Source organism: Aphelocoma coerulescens, chromosome 2, assembly GCF_041296385.1.
Source record: "Aphelocoma coerulescens isolate FSJ_1873_10779 chromosome 2, UR_Acoe_1.0, whole genome shotgun sequence".
Lineage (NCBI taxonomy): Eukaryota > Metazoa > Chordata > Aves > Passeriformes > Corvidae > Aphelocoma > Aphelocoma coerulescens.
In genome coordinates this window covers 115,242,150-115,266,443 of record NC_091015.1, presented here as the reverse complement: position 1 = coordinate 115,266,443, position 24,294 = coordinate 115,242,150, and the positions used below count along the sequence as shown (strand labels likewise).

At 42.7% G+C, this 24,294-nt stretch overlaps 1 long non-coding RNA gene across 1 annotated transcript; it reads left to right on the top strand.

The window, feature by feature from the left end:
* The first annotated feature begins 3,322 nt into the window (after nt 1-3,322).
* LOC138104996 (uncharacterized) lies at nt 3,323-22,625 on the top strand. The gene is made up of 3 exons (XR_011148348.1): nt 3,323-7,291; nt 7,539-7,623; nt 22,115-22,625. It is a non-coding gene; the product is annotated as an uncharacterized lncRNA (long non-coding RNA).
* The last annotated feature ends 1,669 nt before the right edge of the window (nt 22,626-24,294 follow it).

The window sequence follows — 24,294 nt, the reverse complement described above, 5'->3', positions numbered from 1 at the left end:
CCTCCCCCAGCATTTTCTTACAAGAAGAAACAGTTGAATAGTTGTTTCCTTTCTATCATTTCTATGGTAAAATAACTTCCCATAATTTTAAGATCTTATATCAAGTGTTTCCATCAGTCATATCCTTTGCAGTCTTGGCAAGTCCTGTTATCTTCCGTTGTTCCTGTTATTGAAGCCATTTCATAACTGTAAACACCCTTACAGCCCTCCTATGTACATCTTTTATCATCTCTTTTCAAGGGGGTCAGAACTGCATTCAAAAATGTAGTTTCAGCATCAGTTTACACAATACCTTTTTATCATTTAAACAGCAGTTCATCCAGAAGAGGACTTTTGTCCCATGGCATCTTAGTATCTCTAAGAGCCTTCAGTGAGGGGTGTGTAGAATGGCTTTTATAAATCCAGGTAAATTAGATCAAGTGGATCTCCCTTTTCATGCAGTCTATGATGGCTGGATATGACAGATATTCTTAGATGCCAAATATTACTTTTCTACATGTCTTTTATTCTTTGATTATAGTATCTATCAACTATCCCAAATTGATGTCACTCCAATGTCCCTTAAAGAACTCTCCTCAGTGGAATATGTGTGGGAGGGAAGACAAGATGGTTGGTTTTTGTACAAGACATGTATAATCACCACTCCAAAGAAAGCACAGGCAATTTACACTATTTCTGTCACCTTAAATGCACATTAAAAGCAGTTCAAAAGCAGTGAAAATCTCCACGTTGACACATTGAAAAGTTTAAGCTTGGTTACTTTTAATATCCAGCACCACTGGTGCTGGATACACATCTGTATCAAAATAACTCCCTTTTGCAGGTTTTTGTGAACTCTCTGCATCCAGATAAGGATTACTTAAACTGGCAACAAAATACATCTTAATTGAAATCAGTTTGTTATTCTCAAAGTCTTGTTATAAGCAAAAATGGGGACATGCCTTATTTGGGAAGCCAAGAATATATTGTTTGTCTAACTTACATTTTAGTAGGCTTAAATAAAATGAAATATACAGTTACCAAGATCACTCCAGTTACTATATTTCACAGTCCCTATTATTTAACTAACTTAATACTTCTCATTGTATGAAAAAAAATCAATTTACACTGTTGCAGAGAAATGCACACAAGCACCTGCACACACACTGGGTGGGGTGTGGTGTTGATGACTGGGTTTCCTCCTCTCCTTTGCCAAGAGGAATATGATGTTGGCAACTTCTTCCTCACTCTAGGTTTCCACTTGGGGCTATTTTCATGTTTGCTGACACTTCAATGAACCTTGGTTGTTTTTTTTTTTCACTGATCTGCAAGTACATCTCATCTGCATTCACAATATAGAGTGAATTTCATATGTGTTGGATAATGTTTTCTGCTCTCTTTTGCTCCTAACACTAGTTTTTTTTGCCCAGCTCCAAATTGTGAGTATCTTTAATTCACCTTTGATGAGTATTTGCATTCTTAGTGTGATTTCAAGTCCCCTCTTACCAGCCCAGGCCTGTATTTGTCTAGACCCCGTCCAGTGTTCCCACTTTGAAGGCCTTGCTGTTATTCCTGTATAATTGCACTGGCTGCTGTATGTGTGAGTCCTAAATACATCTTTCTATGTAGAATAACCAACTGCCACCATTGTCTCTATAAAAACTATTACATCATGTGATTAAAATATGCAAAAGTACATAGAATGGGGAGTAGCTGTCTGATCACTAGAAAAAAAAAATGTTGCAGCTAAGCAAGCTAAACCAAGGTTGTAAGTCAGGCTGACACAAGTTCAGCCAAAGAGGAAAACCAGACAACTGCTGATTAAAATCAGATTAAAGAGAGATCCCTTCCAACATAAAGATTAGCAGAATAACACTTTTCTATACGTAGCTGTAGATTCTCTGTAGGTGCTTTCTTGCACTTACCAAATTGAAACAGGAGAAGGTTGTGTATACCGATGCTACAGGTGCTATGTCAGTCTTTACAAGTGATGTGATCCAAAATGAGCAGCTCTGCCAAACTGAATGGACCTTGCTAGGGAAGGGATTGCTCTGGGCTTGCTGTAGTCTGGGTGACTGCCAATAGCAGTTGGAATTTGCTACCTGTGCTCCTGAAGAACAGCTTCTGCTTTAGACTCCTCAAGTAGATATCCTCTTCATGTTCTCCAACACAGTTCTGTGACATGAACCAAGGTGCAGCAAGAGGGAATGGTCCTGATCTGAATTAAAATACTTACGTAGGTATGCCTTGTAAGGGTTCAGAACCACCGTGAGTCGAGCTTTTAAGTGGTATTTTTTACTTACTGGAGCGTCTCCCAGTAGTGAAGGAAGACATTAAGAAATTAGGACTGAAACCCGGAAGCTAAAAAAACCAAGTTAAATGTGAGAGGGGTATGAGGTTTCATGATAAATGCACTCAGCCAACCAGTGAGATACTTCTGCAAGGGCCATGACGAGATATGAAATGTATCTGCAAGAGACCAGGGTCATCTACACATAGATCAAGCTGAAAAAATGAAAAGCACTGTCTGCAAGCCTGGATAAGCATACACTCATGCTTCAGTGGGAGGAAAAAAATGAAAAGTAACGGTGTTGAAAGACAAGCACACTTCAAGTTGAATCTCATTCTGCTAGGCCAGTCCTTATTTGTAATGTCTTGATCTCTTTCATGACAGCTGGGGCAGGAGATACTAGGCTATATAAAATGTTAGCCAGCATCTTGAATTACAAAAGGCAGGGAGAAAAGATCTGATTCTGTGGTGAAACCATCCGCTCAGAAAATGCTTTTCAATGCAAAAGTAATAACTGCATGCTATTAACTGTAATCGTAAACCTAGGCTAGTATAATGTTGTGTTTATTCCCACTGAGTGTGTTCCTGTGAGTCTGGTCTTTTGCATCTCCTTAATCCCTGCACATGCTACTTTGTGCACTTTCCCTTCTAACATCCTGCTTTTCTACCTGCTTTCTGTGTGCCACATGCAATTTTGGTAAGCATGCAAGATTATCTATTTAGCAGCAGCTAGCACTGACTGGCATTTGCATGCTACCCATTTTCAATTCAATTACTGATCGTGCACAGGGCAGTAATTGCAGTTTTAGAAAGCTAAGGTTAATGAGTAAATTGAGTTTTATGTCTTCCTGGGTCATGAGATACTGATGGATAAAATGTATTTGTATAGGAGAGATTTAAATGGTGGCAGTTGTGCCAGGCTGTGCTGGAAGCTCATAAAAAAAGTTTAGGTGTCTGCTGAAATAGAAAATGTCATTGATAATGAAACTCAAAGGAGGATGGAAGAGAGCTATTCTGAACAGTTCAACTTCTCTTTTCCTCCTAAATGGACACAGTATGCAATTTGGCCAGTGATAAAAAAGTGAACTTCAGTTTTTCTTCAATAAGACCAATTTTTGCTAGAAAAGCAGGTAGAATGCAAATGTGAGTAGGTGTGTGGGGCAGCCAAACCTCATGTCTTAAATGCTGCACACCAGGTAACTCAGATGGGAGTCAGATCTACCCTGCCTCGCTTGGGTCATTCAGTGCCTTTTGCTTTCCTTCTTCCCTTAGATCCCCTCATTCTCCTGTGAGAAGCTTCTGCAAAGATGGGCCTCTTTCCTTTCCTCTGGCACACAGCAGCCATAGCACATCTGGACAGCCTCATCTTTGATATCCCTTAAAAGTTGCTCATGAGAAAGTGTGTCTCAGCCGTGGCTGGCACCTTGACCTCTCTCCTGAGAGCGTGACCCATTGTGTCACTTCTGTCTCATTTTACCCCTTACAAAGCTGTGTTAGGGAGAACTCAGGAGCTCAGTAACCCCTTAGGGCTTCAACCACTCCATGTGCCTGGCCACTGCTACTTTAGGGAAGAGAATTACAGGAGTGTTTGTGGAGAAAACTAAGAGAAAATGGAAAATGGATGGGAGTATATCACAAGTAGATTGAAATTAGATGGGAAAGTGAAAGTGGAAGAGAAAAGGAAGAAGACATGAGACTAGTCAAGCAAATATTAATGAGGTACAGGGAGAGGAAATTGTCCTCCTTAGTATTAAACCTGTGTTGTCAGGCTGTCAGATTTAGTGTCAGAAGTGCCTACCTTGTCAGCACTAGCTGAGCCGAGCTGAGCTCCTGGTGTGCCCAGATGAGCCATCAAGGCAGCCTCTTGCCAGTCGGAAGGGACGTGGCTGAGCACTGTGCAAGCTGCACACCAGCACCCCTCTGGCAGCTCCAGCAAGCAGGGCTCAGACCCTTGGGTCAGGATCCAAGGAGCTGTAGCATGGAGGTCTCATGCATGCATGGACAGGACTGCCAGGAGCCTCCAGAGGACTACTGCAGTAGGAGCAGAAGAATTAGAAGGCATGGAAAAGAAGGAAGGAAGAAAGAAGCAGACAGGCTGAAATGGAAGAGAGAAACTGAAACAAATGTTGATAATATTAAAAAACATGTTCTAGATCTTGCCAACAAAAGCATTAACATATGAGTGGAAGCATCTTTCAACTAGAAATTGTCTGTATGTACTTTGTTTCTAAAATATACAATGTCAGGCTACTTTTGTGGTGGATGGAAAACTTCAGCCCTCAGCTTTTGTTGAAACTATGTCAACTACAGCAGCAAAACCTCTTTTTCTAGCATTGCAATATTTGACATGACATTCCAAGTGATGTGCAAGACAGTAGAACTAAAAGGGAGATGCATTAATGTATGTAAGTATTTTCTGCATTTTCTGTCCTGGTTTCAGCTGGACAAAGTTAATTTTCTTCCTAGTAGCTGGTACAGTGCTGTGTTTTGGATTTAGTATGAGAGTAAGGTTGAAAACACACTGGTGTTTCCAATTGTTGTGGAGCAACTTACAGCACTTTTCTGCTTCTTGTGCCCTGACAGTGAGAAGGCTGGAGAGGCACAAATTGGGAGGGGACAAAGCTGGGACAGCTGACCCCAGCTGACCCAAGGGACATCCCATACCATATGGCATCATGCTCTGTATATGAACTGGGAGGGAGCTGGCTGGGGGCCACCGCTCTGGAACTGACTGGTACCAGTTGGTGGTGAGCTGTCTCATTGTGCAACACGTGATTTGTATATTTGAATTCTTTTATCATTATTATTGTTTTTCTTCCTTTTCTGTCCCATTAAACTGTCTTTATCACAACTCACAAGTTTGAGTCTTCCTATTCTCCCCCCACCGCACTGATAGGGGGGCAGTGATAGGGACTCTGTGGTGCTTAGTTGCCAGCTGGGGTTAAACCACAACAATTGGAGGAACCTACATAGTGCCCATTGCATTATACCTTTTTCTTCCTCCCCTGTGGACACACAAGCGCCTCAGCTTATGTCAGGTAGTCTGAAAATCTTGCTGGCATTCAGAAGGGCAGTGTCCTTGACCCCTCACCTCTGGCAGAGCTGTAAATAAGGAATCCCTCAAATTCTGAATTGGAATCATGAGAGCATTTTCTCCCATTTGTTTATATTTTATGGTAATGCAGCATAACAAAGGTATAGCCTGGTATTTCTTTGCCTTCATATCCTTTTTTTTTTTTTTTTCCCTAATTTCCACATAACATTGTCTATATTCCAGTTCTTCTGGTCAGATGAGAGTGGTCTCTCATAATAACTAGTAGTTATTTTCTAGGGATTTCCAGAACCATATTTCCTAATATTTCCATAACCTAGACAGATGTTTCTAAGGGAATAAGTACATGAGTGCTCGCAGCTGTGTTCAAAACATAGTACAGCCAAAGACTGTTGTGAGTGTATATTACACACCCAAAATTCAGTTCCAGACAGTGTTGGGGCTGCATTTTAAGAGCTCATTTTAGTTCCTAGGCCTCTTAATGATAATAAAAATTCTTGATGTTGCAGGATTAGTCAATGGCAAAACCCATCTGGAAGATGAATTTTTCTCCCACTGAAACTGTGGGTGGAGGTCTGGGTTTGCATCCTTACTCTCTCAACTCTTCTTTATTCCTGGCCAAAGCAGAATTGGTTGGGATTGTGATCCTGAGCCTGTTTAAATAGCCACTTAATATGTATTCTGGTTTTCTCATTATAGGAACAAATTTCAGATCTGAGATTTGGGTGTCTCCATAGCTCTTTCCTAGGCTCTACATTATTATATTAGCTCGTGGCTCTAGTCCTGAAAAGAGTGTAATTTCATCCTCACATTTCAAAAGGTTAATCTCTTCTCGTTAACAATAAGGGGTCACATCACGTGGCTAAAAAAAAAATAGTAACATACATCTGAATTTCCTACCCATGTGAGCAGTGGAAAAATGAACAGGAGTGGGAAGGAGTCGTCACATCATATACTAACTCATCTAAATCTGGATGCTTAAATTAGATTTCTCCACCAAGTGGAATCAGGACAAGTCATCTCTTTCACTGTTAGGAAAGCCAAGAGAGATTAGGCTCCTAATTTATTTATCAAAATATTTGATTGTATTTTATTGAGTGTTAAATACCTTATGAAGGTGCTGTGATTATCTTGCCTTCCTCCCAGCCTCTCAACCTCTTAAACTGTTAACTTACTGATCCTGCTGAACTTTCAGAAATACAGCAGAATGACTTCTCCTGAGCTCTAGAGCAACAGGAAACAAAGAAACTTGAAGAAAGCCAAGATAGAAAAATTTTCAGAAAAAAACTCCAGAGTTAAAGACGAGGAGCTGCAGTGGCTGCTGGTCTCACCCCACATGGACTGTGAGAACTTAATGGGCAAAATTGTCCATGCACTTACTAAATTCTTGGGCTGAAGGACTGAAGAAGATCATGTTTTAAAGACATAACTGCAGACAATTGGTTGTGATGGGGGTAACAAGTTATTCTAGGAGGCCAAAGTAAGTGTGACTCCAGCAGAGCCACAGAGGCAGGAGCTGTCATGGGAAGGGCCACCAAGCCCTTGGTCCTCACAAGTGGATGCCCATCATCCCCTGTGGGGCTGTAAGGGCTCCACTGCTGCAACAGCCTTCCTACCATTGGCTTCAGCAGCCTAAATGTTGCAGGAACCTTTAATATGAGTCTAGCTAGATGAAAGCAGCTACACATGTAACTAGCAAAGCTGTAATGGCAACTTTGATTACAGTGTAGGTATCTTCAAAAATAGATGATCTCGGGAATCAAGGTCAGGATGTGATTATGAGAATTACACGCTTTCCTGTAATTAAGGAAAACAAACATGCAAACTGAAAAACTTATTGATTCTTCCATTTTAATCCTGATGACCAGCTGCATCAAACTGATCTGCCGGGAGCCATCACAGATAAATCCACAATAAAAGAAACACCGTGTGGATCGGCAGCAGACATCAGAAACCTTCCCAGAGGAGAGGTAAGAAATGTAGAGCTGCCCTTGCCGCTTCTCCTTTGGTAAATGACTAGCTCTCAAAAACCCTAATTAAGTTTCTGTCTTTAAAATGTGATTTCCATTTGCTCCCTAAGGTTTAAAAATAGTGAAAAGATTTCAGCAATTGATGACACTCCCAGACGTACTAAATTAGAGCGTGGAGGAATTAGGAGTTGCTGCTGGTGGTGTCACATAGTAATGGTCTCTCCTTTTCTTCTTGCCCTTGCACCAGCTTGCTGTTCCCCACCAGCACCCTCCCAGGCAGCAGCCACAAAGGAGAGAGGCAAGTCACACGCCAGTGGTGCTTGGTGGTCAGAGTAAGTTTTTTTATCACTTTTGAATTCATCTAGCCCTTGAAGCCCTTCATTCAGGTTTGCCCACGGGCCTGCGCCTCCAATCTTTTCTCACATACTCAGGCTTGTGAAAAGAGGTAACAATTTTGCCTTTATGCTTATTTCTGGCAACAGCTAAACTTTACTGACCACAGTGGAAATTCCCTAGATTTGCACTGCTGTGAACTAAACTGGGCTTGGGGGATCTGTGTGGGGGGGTTATAGACTCCTTAATTGCATGTGGGCAGCATTGTCCTCTGACTCAGAAATATCTTTACCTTGGGAAAAAATAATATACTCCCAAAAAATTATTGTTGTTCTCCATTCACAGACATGATCTTTAACATTGCCCTGCATTTGTCTTCACAAAGTTTATTGGATAAATGGCAAAAAAGGCTATTAGTTGTTTCCACCGAAATATGTGAGTGATAAACATGTCTGTTATAGTCCTGTACAGTAATTGGGCATGGTTTTGATTGAATAGTCCCTGATTCAAAAGCATCTCACCTGCTCTTAATATGAAGGCAATAAAAACACAGCTATGTGCTGTGTTTCTGGCATAGTTTCAGCTCTTCCACATTACTTAAATCGTGACCATATATTCCAGTTAGCTTAGGCTTCAGGCTTTAAAAGCTCAATGTGAGTAATGAAGGGAAAGCAATCTGATTAGCTAGTGGAGCTGACTAAAAGGCACCTTCATTACAAAGGAGCTTAAAAAAGGAATAAAACTACATGAAGTGGATAAAAGGTATAATAATCACAATGGTATCAAACAGCATAACAAAGAAAAATATCTGCATTCAACTGATATTAATATTTAATAGATGGCACAGGCATGTCCATGGCTTTATACTCTTCTGTTTTAATGATCTTTACCACAGCTTGACGTCCTTTGTCTTGTCCCCTTCTACTGACATCAGCTGGAAGAGACAAAGATTAAAACAAGGGTAATTTCCCCATGGTCGTTGCTTGGCACTATTTCTGCTTTGCTCAGACATGAACTGAACTTTAAAGGATGAAGTACTGTCACTCAGGCTGATTCTCCCCTCCACCCCATCTTACCAGGGTTAACCACTCAGCCAGTCACCACGGAAACGCGTGGCTCCTTTGCCACCCCACAGCCTCATATTTGGAACGTCACCATAATCTCATTAGGAGGTTGAATTCACCATTGAAGCTTGAATTCCCATAACAGGAGGGGAGTGGACTAATGCAATTAAGCAAATTAGCATTTTGAGCCACTGCATGATATCTGTCCAATACCATGAGCAAAGACTAGGTAGTTTTCTTCCTCTCCTAAAAAAAAAATATCAACAAAAGCAATACTCCAGTCCTCTCCCCAAATGATGTTGAGGGAAATACTGTAGTCCCCTCTCAGCTGTAAAGGTCTTTACAAATGGGAAGAAAATTTTTCACTTGACCAAAACCCTGAACTGTTTGCCTTTCTTTTTCCCAGTGCTCGGATCCCAGTGGTTCTGATTATTTTTATCAGTGTAATGTTTATGCTTCTAAAGGTAGAGTAAATAAAACCAGAACGTTTTGTTTTGCTCTTTTCTTATGGTATGTGGCAGTGGTTACCAGGTCAGAACTAAACTCCTGTTGATTTCAAATCGATTTTGATGTGAAGTGTTTCTTAAGCGCTATGAATAACTCTTTTAAAATACACCAGATTTTCCAGAGATAATTCCGGCACATTCAGTAATTCTCTAGAAATGCAGATTATTAAATGCCTAAAGCAGCGCTTTTCTGCCTTTTGTTGTGGGGTTTTGAGGCTAATCCAGCTCCCTCCTCCCTCCCTCACCCTGCCAAGTAAACAAAACCGCAAAAGCAGACTGTAGCAAGAATCAGGAACCATAAATCTCTGAATAATATCCTGGCACGTGAGTTTCAAAGGCAACATATTTCTCTGAGAGCCCAGGGGAGAGTGCAAGGGAGACAGAGAAGGAAAGGAGCAGTGGTACCCTCCTGAAGATAATGCTGCCGTCTCCATCACAGCATTTCTTCCTGGGGAGGTAGAAGATGGAATGGCATGGGTAGGATCTAGGAGCCTCTTACACATATCAATTACCAAGGAGGTTATGCCGCTGGCTGCTTGCCGTCTTCATCTTTGAATGAGAAATGCAGGAATAACAAGTGCATTTTAGTAGATGTTATTGTGCTACCACTCATCCCCTCACAAACAAATCCCAGTCTGCCACCAGGCACTGCAGTCAGGAGGAGTGGAAGTATGGGTTATTACTAAATAAGGGCATTGGCTATACACCCAACTTTATATAATACATGGTTCCTACCCTAAGCTGCTTACAAAGTAGATGTATATTATGTAGGCAGTGTACATAGTCCTAAAGGACAGTGTAATCTTAGCATTTTCTCCTGAAAATGCGAGGGACTTCAAGACTGAGTCAGTACTGAGAATATCTGTCACAAGCTTGAAAATAGAACATAGTGTAGATAATGCTGTGGTTATTTGAAAAGCGTCACGAAGCTGAGTATTTCAGTGGTCACAAACTCCCAAATGTCAGAGATGAGCTGGTACTGAAGAGATGCTGAATTGTGCTGAAACAGAAAATACAGGACTGAGGCTCACAAACAAAATGAGCTCGGGGCTGTGATGGCAACAGCCATACAGTTTGGATTAAAGCATTTTGATATTTATGGTATCAGATCAGATAAGGACAAATTAAAAAAGAAATTCATGTTTTTAGATATTGTTTTTCCTCCTGATACCATTACAAAATAGAATCAGGGGTTGAATTACTTTCCTATGTGAGTTCTTATGTAACACTGTAAAGTAGTCCTGTTTTGCCTATTTGGTTTTTCCCTTTTATCATGTTTGGATTCAAATGTAGCCCTAATCCTGCATATCCTGCTTTGAAAAGCTTAGATCTGTAATGTATTGTGTGGTATTCTTTAAAAGGCTTTGCTCTTTACTGTGTGGTGGCCTTGAGTTAACAATATAGATTTAAATTCTTAACCTTATATTTGATAGTTCTACTTGGGTTGTAGTCTTCATTTAATACAACGTAAAATTTCAAATATGCATACTAATTGGGACAAATTATACCCAGCCAAAAGAATAGCAGTATTTAATATCACTTATCAGATAAAACAAGCAGCAGCAACACAGATTTATGGACAAATTCACTAAGATACCAAAGAATAAAAAGTAAAGCATATAATCTACTGAATACTGAGTTTACAGTTTGTATTTTCCTATGAATTTTTCCCATATTCAAAAGAACATTATCAAGCCATTGAGACACAGCCTGAGAATCTGACCTCTATCTTAGGGGCTGAGCTCTGAGTTTGCAGGGCTGTTAAGAAGCTACAGATATGATATGAAATAAGAGCAGCAGGACTCGAGTCTGAACTTTCATGGTTGTAGCAGCTGGTTCCTCCCAAAGTGTAAGTCACTGAAGGAGACTCCAGATTCATTCCAGGGAGCTGCACTGTTGCAGACAATGAACTTGGACATAGAAAAACATGTACCTGGCTTGTCTCTGATCACACAGTGACCACTGAAGTGTCACCTGCCCTCCTGTCCTGAGCTTGCCTGTAGTCTGTGCAATCACAGTGATTACCCAAAACAGCATTTATTAACTTAGCAGAACTGTAACCTGATTCCTCCCATCATATCCCATGCATGATACAGGAATGGATACATATATCATCACTCCGAGTCTTTAACTAATTTTGCATCAAACTAATAAGTACATATTCTTGAAAGTTCTTCAAGGGTAAACACCATAAATGTGTCATTTTGGGGAGGAAAAAAGAGAGGGAGATTGAAGCCATAGTTTGTATCCATCATGAAAGGCTGTGACTGCTGTTCCTGCGATGGACGGGCATTACTTGCTCTTGAGGAGGCAAGGCAGGAAAACACTGCCAAGTACCCATGACTAGGTTTTCCTGGTCACCTTCTTTCATCCCATAGTGAGGGATGAGTTCACTGAGCAGCCGTTATTTTTTTCCCTCTCCTCCTGTTCTCTTTTTGGTGGTATATTTCCTGGCACTGTGATTTTCCATCACACAAAGGTTTCAGCAGGTAGTTTACACAACTCACCTCTGCTACAGATCAGGCATAAAAAATACACCAAAGTGCAGTTCTGCAGCTGCATCTCTGCCTTGACCTACTGCCAGACTTAAACATAATGGTTTCAAACTCTGCAGGCCTCCGGCATCTTTCTTACTCTAATTATATTTTATGCTTGGAAAGAAGCATGAAGCAAGGGTAGCCCCACAAAGATGGGAGGATCAGACCTTAAAAATTATGCTGCAGGGAACAAGGATTTGAAGATAGGAGTAATGTGGCCCAAAGGACAAAGGGGATTTTAATACTCTGAATGAGCAGCAGTTAGAAGAGAAGAGAAAGCAGGAGATGGAGTTAAACAAAGGCAGGGACATGCTTCAGGGAAAGCGTAGTAAAGGAAAAGATTCTAAATGCCAAAAGTGAACCTCCCCTTTTATCCTCTTTTTGTGTTTCATACAGTCACATCAGCACAATAGGTGTTCATCTAGACCACAGGATCCATTCATAACTTTTTCATCTCTTTGGGAGTCTGTTAAAATGGTACATGGCTTTGCCTCCTGAGATAGTGAACTCTTGTCTTGAATGGAAAAAGGACTGAAAAACTAAAGGGAGCTTTAAAGTTACAAAATGTGATAAAAATAATTAGCAACAAGTGCTGATTTCATAGATGTTACAAATCCTTCTTGGCCTTCAGTGAAGAACAGGAGTGTTATAAAAACAGGTAAACATCTTTGGAATGTGGAGACCACATATTTTTAGTACAAAAGTCCAAAAGAAATGAGAAGGCAACCTGTTGTGTGACATACAGAAGCACTGCCACATCCAAATGTATTGCTGTTGAGAGGCAACAAAAAGGATGAGTCAGGTGTGTATTCTTCATTCGGATGATGGCTGTCACACCATAACACTTTACATCATTGTTCACTGTTTATTGCTAAAGGGAATTGTCCCAGTTTTAAATCAGCACTTTGCCTGAATAAATCCCATATGCCTGTTTTTTGGGAAAAGTAATATTGATTCATGTAGACAAGGTTACTAAGAGCAAAGCAGAATAGTGGGGAAAAAAGATAAAAATAATGAATCCTTAGTGTTCCTTTGCAGGAAAAGCTCTAGTTATGATGCAAATGATACAAAATTAATGTACTCATGAATTAAAAATGAGAGGTGGCACAAACATAAACTCATTGTTATTGGAAGTAGAATTGCACTGCCGTGTTCCTCATGAATTGCCACGTTATGCTGAGACTCCTCGGAGCAAAGCTGCTCACCCTCAGAGGGGTGAAAGGCTTCTGCACCACTGAACACAGAAAGCAGAGGGACATCCTCACGCAAGAAAGGTCTGTGGTGTATGGGGTGGATTTGTTAGAGGGAGGCACACCCAGCAGGTGCTGTACACAGCTGTGGTGACTCATGGAGCCTCCACCAGTCTCTTCCTCCTCCCTGCCCTCCATATTCTTCATCCACTTGGAAAGGGCATGTGACATGTGGAAGAGAGAGAGGTACAAGTCATTGTCAGGCTGCACTGGGATAGTTTTCCAAACATACTGTAACAGGAAGTATGCCCTAGACCTAGGGGTGTTTCATTAATTATTGGAAGATAATTTTATTTGTAATGTTGCTTTCCTTTTTCTCCTCATCCATATTTTTTCTCCATTCCCCCAAATTTTCCACTTTGCTGTGTGATAGTAGATTTACAGAAATCTAGGTGTACAATATAACTTACAATCTGATGTTAGTTATCTCTAAGGAGTGCCAAAACAGGCTCAGCACAGATCTTCATCAAATTATGAGAAGTTAATCCAGTTCTCATCTCTGAGTTATTCTCAGCACACACAGCTACAATGCCCAGTGGCTGGGGGTCAGATAATGTTGACCAACACATTTCTTACTTTTAACGCACAGAGTAGTTCCTTTTCAAAGTGAGCTAAAGTTATGATTTTAACTACTGAACTCTTTCTTGACTTGTCCAAATGAATAGATGACATTAAAGAGGTTCCTGTGATAGCAAACTGATCATTTTGGCTCTACAAACTCTCTGAGCTTCTCTATTGTCTTTCTATTGTTTCCCTTCAAAATGCAATTTTTTTCTCCCCCATTCTGTATTCACTCCTGTTGTTATTCTGAACTTCATTTTATATTTGTTAGCTTAGTTTTTCTTATTGCTGCTAAGCTATGATGCAGAGTATATGTTTTAGCTTATATTTTCAAAATCCTGTAGAGTTCCCTCTCATACAAAACTGGTGAAGAAAGGCTGATCCATGTTCTATGTCATACTGTCACATTTTCCACTCTGCTGTACATTTCTTTTTCACTTCACTCAATTCAGCTAATTCTAAACTTTCAGAAACCTCTCTCAATCATATTCACATAAATGTCTTCAGCATTTCTCAAACACATACAAAAACTATATATGCTGAATGCATTTTATAAAGAATTATTTGCTAATCTCTAGTTCCCAGTCTTGCATGGGTCTGAATTTAGTTTACCACAAAATTGTCTATTATGTAATTTCATTAAGGTTTTCCTAGAGTCCATCACAGTCTGGAGCCACCAGAATCATATTTTGCTATGAGCAAATTGGGTGAATGAAGATGTTCCCCTTCTCGTCTAAATTTCAAATAAACAGGTTGAAAATGCCAATCCTATTGTGATATTCCTTAACAAGTTCAATGATTAACAGCTTTCCTTTTTTTCCAGTCATACCTATATACTTGCCACCCTGCAGTAAATTGTTAGCTCATTACAAGATGAATTGTCAAGAACCTCCAAAGTCAGATTTTATAAAAACTCTTCAGAAAATTTTGAACTAAATGGTTTATTATGCATTTCATAAGCTCTTGATGTTTAGAAGAATGTTAGATTTTTCCATGGAAGTCTCAATGGCTTCTTGTTATTATTTTTAATTAATGTCTGTGTTGCATCCAATGCTGAATCATCTTCTGCACTCACACAGAGCGGCAGCTGGTTTGTGATTTCACTTCTGTGCTGGCATCCCCGTTTGGTAGGGATATCTTCCTACACTTTTTTTTCTCTGGGCTTAATCTAGTCTTACCCAAGCAGTCACAAGCTGTGCCACCACAGTCAGTGGATCTAACGTTCTCCAGGGAAACGAGCAGCAGAGGCAGCATGTGCAGGGCTCCAGCCCACACTCCAGCCCGCACTCCTGGACCATTCACATGGCCCAGCTACCTGGAGATGAGCAAACCACCCAGCTCACCAGCCCCTCCTTGGGGTGGAGAACACAAGCCCTTGGGACAGAGAGCCAAGCCCACAGCAGCACAGATGGGAGAAAGGGTGGAAAACCAAACTCGGGTCCCATCTCCTCCTCAGCTCAGGGCTGAGGGCTGGCATCAGATGTGAGCAACATTCCTGGGACACCCACCGCTGTGGCACCTCTCCAAGAAGTGCCTGTTCTTAACAAGGGTCAGGATAAAATTCATTTAGGAAGTTGCAGCATCAGTGTAAGAAGGACAGCAGTGTGAACTTGTAATCACTCCCAGACCAAGATACATATCCAATAAACTGAGGGTTTGGATTATCTTGTCTTTAATGTAAAAAGATCTTCATATGAGTATTGGACTAATTATTGTGCAGGTGAGGCATTTAAATACATCTAACATCACAAGGTTGGTCAGTGCTAGCATCATGCTGTCACCTCACAATTTTAAATAAAGATTAGCAGAGCTTTAATTCCATTGCCAGGCAAGAAGTTGACAAAGAGATATTTCTTCCTTCAAAAACTGGAGAACAGACTCCAAGCTTTTTTACAAAATAAGAAGACTAGAAAGCTTTTCTTCTTCCTTTTTTTTTCCTGCCCTGGCAAGACACTTCAACAGAATTCTGGGCTCAACTCTACAACCTGAAATGCAGTAAAACAATTAGTTATCAGATTGTATCTTATTCTTTATAAAACACCAGCATTTCTGATACTAAATTATATAAAGAACTGCTTTAATCTAGCCTCAAAAGAGAAAACTCCCGAAGTATTTTAAAGGTTGTACTAGTTTGAAAACAAACTAGTGGGAGATACCAAGTCAGAATAACAATTTAATAGGAAAACAGAAATAAAGGCAGAAAACACTGGTTCAAACTGACAGTCAAGATACAACCTGAGTCCCTGTTAGGCAGGGTGGTGGTAGCAGTCTGGTAGAATGGTGGCTGCAGTCCTCTGAAGCGGTGATCCTGTAGTAAAGGGGTCTGCTCTTCCTCAGAAAGTGCAGTGGTGGCTGTGTAGCTCCTGTCCTCTGGAAATCCAGTGGAAAGGGTTGTCTCTGGTGTTCAGAGTCCCAGATTATATCCACGATGGGATGCTTGGTTCCTCCGTCTGGGTGGAGCATCTCACAATGGGGTAATGAGTCATGAGGCCAAGTGTTGATTAGGCTCATTAACAGAAGATAGTCTGGAGGGAGTTATCTCTGAGTCATGCAGCTGGACAATGATGGGCCATTAACAGAAAGATAGTCTGGGGGGAGGAGGCAAGGAAACACTGCCCCACCTGATTTCAACAGCTCATGAGGATGGTAATAGAATACACTGCAACCCAGGACAAAGATACAGCATGTCAAATTTTTGAGCCTTTTTTGAAATTCTAATAATTCAGTCCTAATGACACCTCTTGGATATGCTACAAGGGTCTGCTGATCTGAGAATATTTTTCAGTGAATATTAACTCCCTGGTTTAGTGAACATCTTTATTGTTGAACCATCTGTTACAGGTGCAGGGAAACACCTGGACTCTCCATTCTGCTACTGATAAGAAACAAACTGTAATACCCTACAAGACAGGAAAGCAAGCAAAGCTGCTTCTTTGGCTTCTGTATAGGAGGTGCTAGCATATTTGTTTAAATTCAAAAATTAATTACATATATACTGAAAGAGCATAGAACCCTGAGCATACCCCTAATACCATTCTTGGTGAGTTATATTGTGTTGAGATTGTAGGTATTGTATTCTTCCACGTTTTCCACAATCAATGGTCCATCTTCCAAACATTCCTCCAGTGAATGGAATCAGTCTCTACTTGCTTATACTTCTCTTTATATCAGGATAATGCATTCCTGCTCATTGGCTCTGCGTCTTCTGAGCCTTTAATTTTGGTCCTTAAACACGGTCTGCATGCTCCTTAAAAATCCCTGATTCCTCAACTCATTGTGGAGCCTTCTCAGCTGAGTCTAAACTGCAGGAGGTAGCTGTGTGCTTGCCTCAAAGGTGCTGCATAATCGAGAGCTTGCATGTCACATGGGAATGCAATGACATGCCCCACGTGGATAGGAGAGCTGGAGAGGAAATTCCATGTGGAAACACAGGAATCGTGAAGCAGACTTCAGCAATCAGCTTTTCTGAGCCCTAACGGAACAGCAGATGCACTGAGGACAAAGGAAGTCCTAAACCATGACAGTCAGAGTATTTGTAAGAAGCAATTGTTTAGGATTTTCAGAGGCGGGAAAAAAAATACGGAGCAGCTGTCTCAAAAAACGGACTTAAATCAAGAATGGCTACAGCTTTGAAGGGAACTGGCACTAAAGCCACAGGTCCTAAAGGTTTAGGATAAAATGGTAGATTTATAGAAATTACTGAAAAGAGGTAAAGCAAAAAATGCAGCATGTCTGCCCATGCATCTTAGGAGGAATTGAAGTGCAAATGGATGAAAATATGGGGGTTAGTTTCGGCTGGGAACTGCCTCCTTAGTCATGGTCAGAAAAGAAAAGAATTGTTGTAGAGGTGCTAAGGGTAGGAGGAAAAAATACAAGTGGGAATGAAGCATTGTGGAAAAATCCTGACTCTAATAGCTAAATTTGGCAGAGATATATCTAGGAAGTTAATCCTACTAAATGTTTGCTATATTGGGGTATTGGTTACTTATCAGAGGTATGTGTGTATGCAGAATATGATATTTTTTGTAGCTTTCTTCAGCCAACTGTACCATTAGAAATGGATAATTTGTAATATTCTAAGACTGATGTTTTGCTCAGTGAAAGGTGACACTTTCCTTGCAGGATAGCCAAACTGGTTACACTGCCAACCAACAGGCGTCTTATTAGTCTGGCTCCTTGGCTTTTAAAATGTCTCATAATTCTGGGAAATATTTCTGGTGTTGAGATTCTATCAAACTGAATCTTACAAACAGTGTATCCAGTAATGCATATCAATTTCAATAACCAGGAACTGTGAAAAGCATCCATCTTCAGTAAGTACAAGTGTATGACCCATCTTTCTTTTTCCCCATTGAATACCTGATAAATTAACACTACCTTTCTATGCCAGCTCCACACAGTCTATGATGGAAGACCCAAAACAAGCTATTCCTTTTCTGGTGCCTATGGTTAGAGACAGCCTTTGAGTCTCAGTGGTTTTTGACTTATTTGGTCTCTCTCTGTTGCATGTTGTCAAACATAAATGGTCCTTTGAAAGTTAGGGAGCTGGAAAATGAGTGGCACACAGTGGTGTGCTATGGACAATAGCAGATCCTAAGTACTTGTGCCTACAATGGGAAGCAGATGATAGATTTTGAAGTGTGCATGTGGGTGTTTATTGACATCACAGGTGATTTGTGAGGAGAAAAAGTACAAATTTATTACTATTGGAAACCACGTTTTCTTTGTTTAGTTCTAAAAAAGGCAATAACTCTAACAACAGGGTATATGCTCCTTGGTACAATATCATGATACATAATTTTGGAGGTTATTTGCCCACTGGAGATGACAGCTGGCTGTACTCTGCAGAGATGGAACCATGGGTAACAGACCAAGTCAGTCCTCAGCATGAACTTTTGTGACTCTCAAGCAGGCATCAGACTGGAAAACTCTGCCTTTGTGGTGCTGAACATAAAGGACTTTACATTCTGGCCCTTTGACGTTTCCTCGGATATTGAAAGAGGAACAGTGCACACTTGGGAACACCCACCTGTAGCTGGGTTGTAGATTTCAGCCTGGGTAGCACTAACTCAGAGCTGGAGGAACTGGGAGAAGAGGTAGCTCCATGTTTGGGAAGAGGAGGGATGGCTTCACCTATGGGAACCACTTGCTGCTTGCAGAGGGAGGCACAAGCTCTCTCCCCAGCAAGGGTACAAGAGACATGTTTGCTTCCCAACCTGAGCCTGATCCCAGGAGGTTTCTCACATGCACACCCAAAGGCTCAGCACTAGCAGGAATTACTGATAGCAGTCAGCAAGCCCCGCCAGCCCCTTGGTATTTAAGGGTTTGGTCTTTAATCCCTGCAGTCTGAGGAAGGCTTCAAAGTCAGGCTTCTCACTTGCTGCCCTGTCACATGGCCACCTCTGCAAGAGGTGAGGTACTGCTGTTCTCTCATCAAAGCTGATTGCCTCTGTGTTTTGTGTGGACCCCAAAAATCCCTATGGAGATGTTGGTGATAACTGCACAATGCCCAGGGGCTCCACTTCTGGGTCTGAATGAGCAGGCATGGACATATACAGAGAAAAAGCTCTGGTCATCCATGGAGCTTTATGGCCAAAATTAAGATTACCAACAGAGTTAGGAGCCTGTAGGGCTGGCTGATGGATTTTAGGGGATCACAGTTTTGGATGAATGTGCCTAACATCTCCCTATGCTCTTCTTCTACTGCTAAAGTCCCTTACAGGAGCTAGTCATGCAATTATTTCCATTCCATGATTGAGTTACGGCAATTAGTGATATCATTACTGTGGGACAGAAGCTCCAGTGAAGAACTGAGACCTTTAATAATCAGGTTTTGTACAAATAAAGAGCAAGAAGTGAAAATCTAGATATAACTCCTGGGACCAAGAATAAAGCTTAAAAAAGGTCTTTGGGGCTTTGAATCCCTCAGGGAGAGAGAGCGTTTGAGGGAGAACTTGTGAAAAAGAAGAAAACAAAATAGCATTGTGAACTTGAAAATGTCACACATTTTTCTGTGGAAGCTATGCCTCATTGCTGTTGTTAACGTGTCACTGTAACACCTGCTGGCCCTGATTAGGATTCCTCTGGGATGGTATAATCACAGAGCACAATGTGCCCACAAAGAAATTACAGCTCGTGATCTGCAAGATATAAAGGGGGAATAATGATAGACTCAACCAGACTTATGCTAGGTTATCCATACATATGGCCTGTATGGATGCATTTGTGTCTTCATTTAGTATTTTGATTTAGCTCTGTAAACATCAGTCCTCCCTTATAACTCTGAGCCTGGCCATTATAAGTTGGCTGCTCTTATGTTGTCATTGAAGATCTCAAATAGGGATTTGAAATAAGAGAAAATAACATCTTAGGCTTAGGCTACTGTAAGCTGGGCTGGTGAGGGACAAATTTACATTTAGATTGAGCCTCTTCACATCTTCTCTAAGTAATTGTAAACTCTCTTGTGCCTCAGCCCTAGAAAAGAATTTAGGCAGCCCTACACTGCCAAAAACTGTCTTGTGCTTTGTAAGATGTGTGATAGCTAATCTAAGTAGTCAGGCTTAGCATCTACTTTTCATAATTATTTGTGCAAATACAGCTCAGTTATCAAATGTCAGCATTAATCTGACAAAGGATATCAGCATTGCCAAAATAAACGTGTTGTAAAAGTGTTGTGTCTGATTATTTGTATTATTCAACCAACACCCAGACGTCCTATTATGTTAAGAGCTACACAAGCATGTAAGAAACCATTCCACCAGGAGGGAGTGCATGACTAATTTATGATAAGAGAAAACAATTGGACATTACAAACAAATTAAGAGAGAGGAGAATTAGGGGGGTCTTGGTAATCTGTGACTGTGTGTTCCTGTGAGAACAAATAACGAGTTTTAAGTAAAGGAAAAAATGTTTCGATATAAATAAATAAGTAATATGATACCAGTAATTCTTACTGGGCATTTGCCTAGCCCAATGGAGATTTCTGTGGTATGTACTTAGCTTTCATATTAGGGTCTTATCCTCATTCACGCCATGCCTGTTTACACCATTCTCGTAGGGATCTCCAAATGGCATTGCACGACAGCAGAGGACAGAGGAACACAGCCAAAATCTTACAGCTGGCCTCATACCACACAAATCTACCATCTGCACCCAGCCAGGCACATGCCCAGGGAGGGCTACAGGGGCTGCATTTCTTTGTTATTAAATGTCTTATACTGCCTGCATAGCATAAAGGGATCCTGATGTGACTGATCATTCGTCTCCCTCTAAGGCGTTCTATTGCAGCACGTTTTCAGTGCCACAGCTGGATTTTGTTTGAGCATTAATGCAAATAAAGCACTTTATTAAGGTACGTAGTTGAACTGGTGCTGCCCAGGACAGCGAACATTACTGTGTTTCAGTGAGAGGAAGATGCACAGAGCACAGAGGTACACAGAGTTTACAGACGTATCTACTCTCCAGTCTCCTTTCCACTCTGAGGTCACCCTGCCTTGTCATGGGCCTTTCATTATTCTGAGTCTCTATTTGTCAAGGGCACCTCCTCAGAAGTCAGGATGAGTTTTAGTTCTCTTTGCCTGCAGGAGCTCGTGGTTGGTGATGCACAGCAATATAGCATGACATCTAAAACATAAAGCATTTAGCAGTTGAAACAAATTATTTAGTGGGGGGAAAGATAAGTAATATAGAAAAAGATATATTTATTCATGTCTTTGCAATGTAAAATTTACAAGGTAACCACAGGAAATTGGGCTCTGTCAAGCACTTAAATGTCTCAGATTAATTCTCCCAGACAATTCCCAGCCTTTTGTGAATGTGCTCCTTTTTTCACATCCCTAATTCTTTTCCCCTCCAGTGCAAAGAAGCCTGGCACTGTCCCTCGGCTATTGTTTGTAGAAAAGTGGCTTATCTTGAGCCATACTTTTCCTTTCATTTTCCTTTTGAATTGAACCATTCTGTTCATGGAGCAAAGTCAAAACAGGGTACTCATAAATTACCACAGCGCAGTTCCCCTTTCATCACAGGCATAAACATTTTGCAAATCTAGTAGGTGAAGCTGGAATTCCCATCTATTCTTGGAATTTATAGCCAAAACCAAGTGAGAGTGGTGATATGGTAGTGCAAAACAACATTTATGAGATCTCTCATGTAGGGCATCTTTAATACTTCGTGTTTCTCATTATGAAATACAGCAACTGCCATTTCTTTCACTCTCTTTCACATTCCCATAAAGGAGAATTCCTTGAACTGCCCAGCAGTGTATTGACAAAAAAATTTTTAAAAATAATAATTAAAACAACAACTTGAAGCACAACAGCTTGGTAGGAAACACTGATAATGTGTGATGGCCTGATGCAAATGCTATGTCATTAAAATATAACAGTAGTTTGTATTTTATAAGCCATTTTTCTAGGTCAACTGAGCCACTTCATATTGCTTCTATACTCTGGTTATCTCACCCAAACGAGTAAATCACTAATGTTGTACACTCAGGGAGAATGAGGGGGCTTACACTTGCAAGTGGGTTTGTTGCATTTGCCTCTCCTCAAAGTATTTTCTGTAATTTTTAAAGGACTTGGCCCAACGAAGTCCTGCCGGCAACGCTAGTAGATGTACACACCAGCAGCAGCCAGTGCAATCTTCGCCACAAAAGGTACTCTGGCGTGTGACCTGGAAGGCACGTTTGGATGCGGGAACCCAGCCGCCTGGTAGCGATGCCAACGGGTGGGAAATAAAGAGCATTAACAGAAGTGGACTTTTCAAGAGATTAAAAAACGCACCCAACACAGCATGGCATCACCGCTCGGTGCCCCGGCGCAGAGCTTTCATCGCCTGCCCACTCGCGGAAGGACCGCACCGCCCTGCCCAGGAGGTCTGTCCCTCACCCGGGGACGGGGAGGGACCCTGGCCACCTCCTCCCCCTCCGCTGTCGCTCCAAGCCCCGGCTTTCTCCCGGGGCTGGAGCCGCCCTCGCCCCGGGCCCCGCCGACATCCCGCCCATCACCGCTCTCCCGGCCCGCGCTGCCCACGCCGGCTGCCCGGGGCGCTGCCGTGGAGCTGCTCCCAATTCCTGGAGACCTGTAAATACAGCTCTGATTTGAATGTTATTTTTTTTTCACCTTTGAAGCCTTTACAAAGTAAGGACTACCTGTTGCATACTCATGCGGCAGCGCTATTCAGCAGGATAAATCAGTGTTCCCCTCCTTTACCGGGAGAAAGGACCCGGGGATGCCCGAGCGGTCCTTTCTCTTCCCCGGGCAACGGGGCCTGGCCCCGGCCCCGGCCTGGCACTGCCAGAACCAGCCGCTTGGTCTCTCTTTGGCCACCCGCCCCGTGGTGCCCCGTGCCCCCAGGCTTGAGCAGACCTTGGGGCTTTTGCCTTTCGGGGTAATGCCTTGAGCCCAGATGAGCGGAGCGGGGGACTTGCAGCGCCGCAGGGTGCTGCCCACCTTCCCATCCCCCCCCCCCAAAGCCTCCGGGACTGTCCTCCCCCGAGCGCGCTGCAGTCCCTGACGTCCCGACGTGGATGATCCGAGCCTCCCAAGGACTCCAGAAGCTAAGCACGCATTTACCACTTTCGTCTGATAAGGCAGCCACCGAGGCTACTCCAAGGTCCGCAGAAGAAGCGGAAACATCCCGGCTGGTGCTGCTCTGCTCTTTCCATTAAGGCTGTGCCTCTTTCCCACGCCTGAGCCTCTCTTCCCTTTCATTTACTCTTCGGGTGCTTTGCAAATGTAAGGGCTGCAATTTCATATCCCCCTGTTCCAAAAGGACGGATCTGTCTTTTGTAGTACAGCCAGAGCCAGGAACTTGCTGATATCCTCGGATACTCGGCTCTGCCTCTAGGTGAACCTGTATCTGCCTTGAGCAGAGAGATAATGCGGTGGCTGTTTTGTTGCTGCCAGTCCCTGGAGAGAGGGTTTTCATGAAGTCTTAGCTTGGGGGAAAAAAGAAACCCAACCAAAACGGGCAACGCCATATAGCTCATGGCTGGGAAATCAAAATTTCTCCCTAAATGAGGCTTTCTGATAGGAAGAGGCTGGCAGAGGCGTCCCTATAATAAAGCGTGCGAGGAAAGTAGTTTGCCGGGCGGGAGGAGAGCAGCCTGGCTGGTTGACAGAGGGGGCGGATCCTGCGCACGGGCGGGCAGCGCCGAGTCGGAGCGGCCCCGGCAGCCGCGGGGCTATTTCAGGAGCCGGGCGGAGGCGGCGGCGGCGGCTGGAGCCGGGGCAGTGATGGGGTTAGCGGCGCCGGTGGGCTGAGGGGGGGGCTTGCAAGCGGAGGCGAAGGCAACTGGGAAAACACGCCTTTGCCTCGGATTGAGGAGAAAAGGATCGGTTTTTTGGGCTGCATCACAACTTGAGCAGCATCAAGCTGAGCCTGGCGGAGAGGGGAGCGGGAGGGGAAGGAGAAGGAGGAGGAGGAGACGGAGACGGCTGCCACCGGGGGATTTGGGCTCGATTTATTGAAACAAATCAGTGCTCGGGAGAGAGCGGCGAGGAGGAGGAGGAGGAGGAGAAGGTGGGAGTGGGGGGGGCAGGAAGAGGGGGATCGAGAAAGAAAAGTGTGAGGGCTGTGGCTGGGAGAAACAGAAGTGATGAGAGAGCGAGCAGGGAGGCTGGAGGAGGCTGCCCGTCCTGTCGCCGCGCCCCGCGGGGACCGCCGCTCCTGCCGCCGCCGGGCGCCCCCGCGGCCGCCGCTGCCGCCCCGCAGCCCCCGGCCCGCGCCATGGAGGCGCTGAACGGCCCCGGC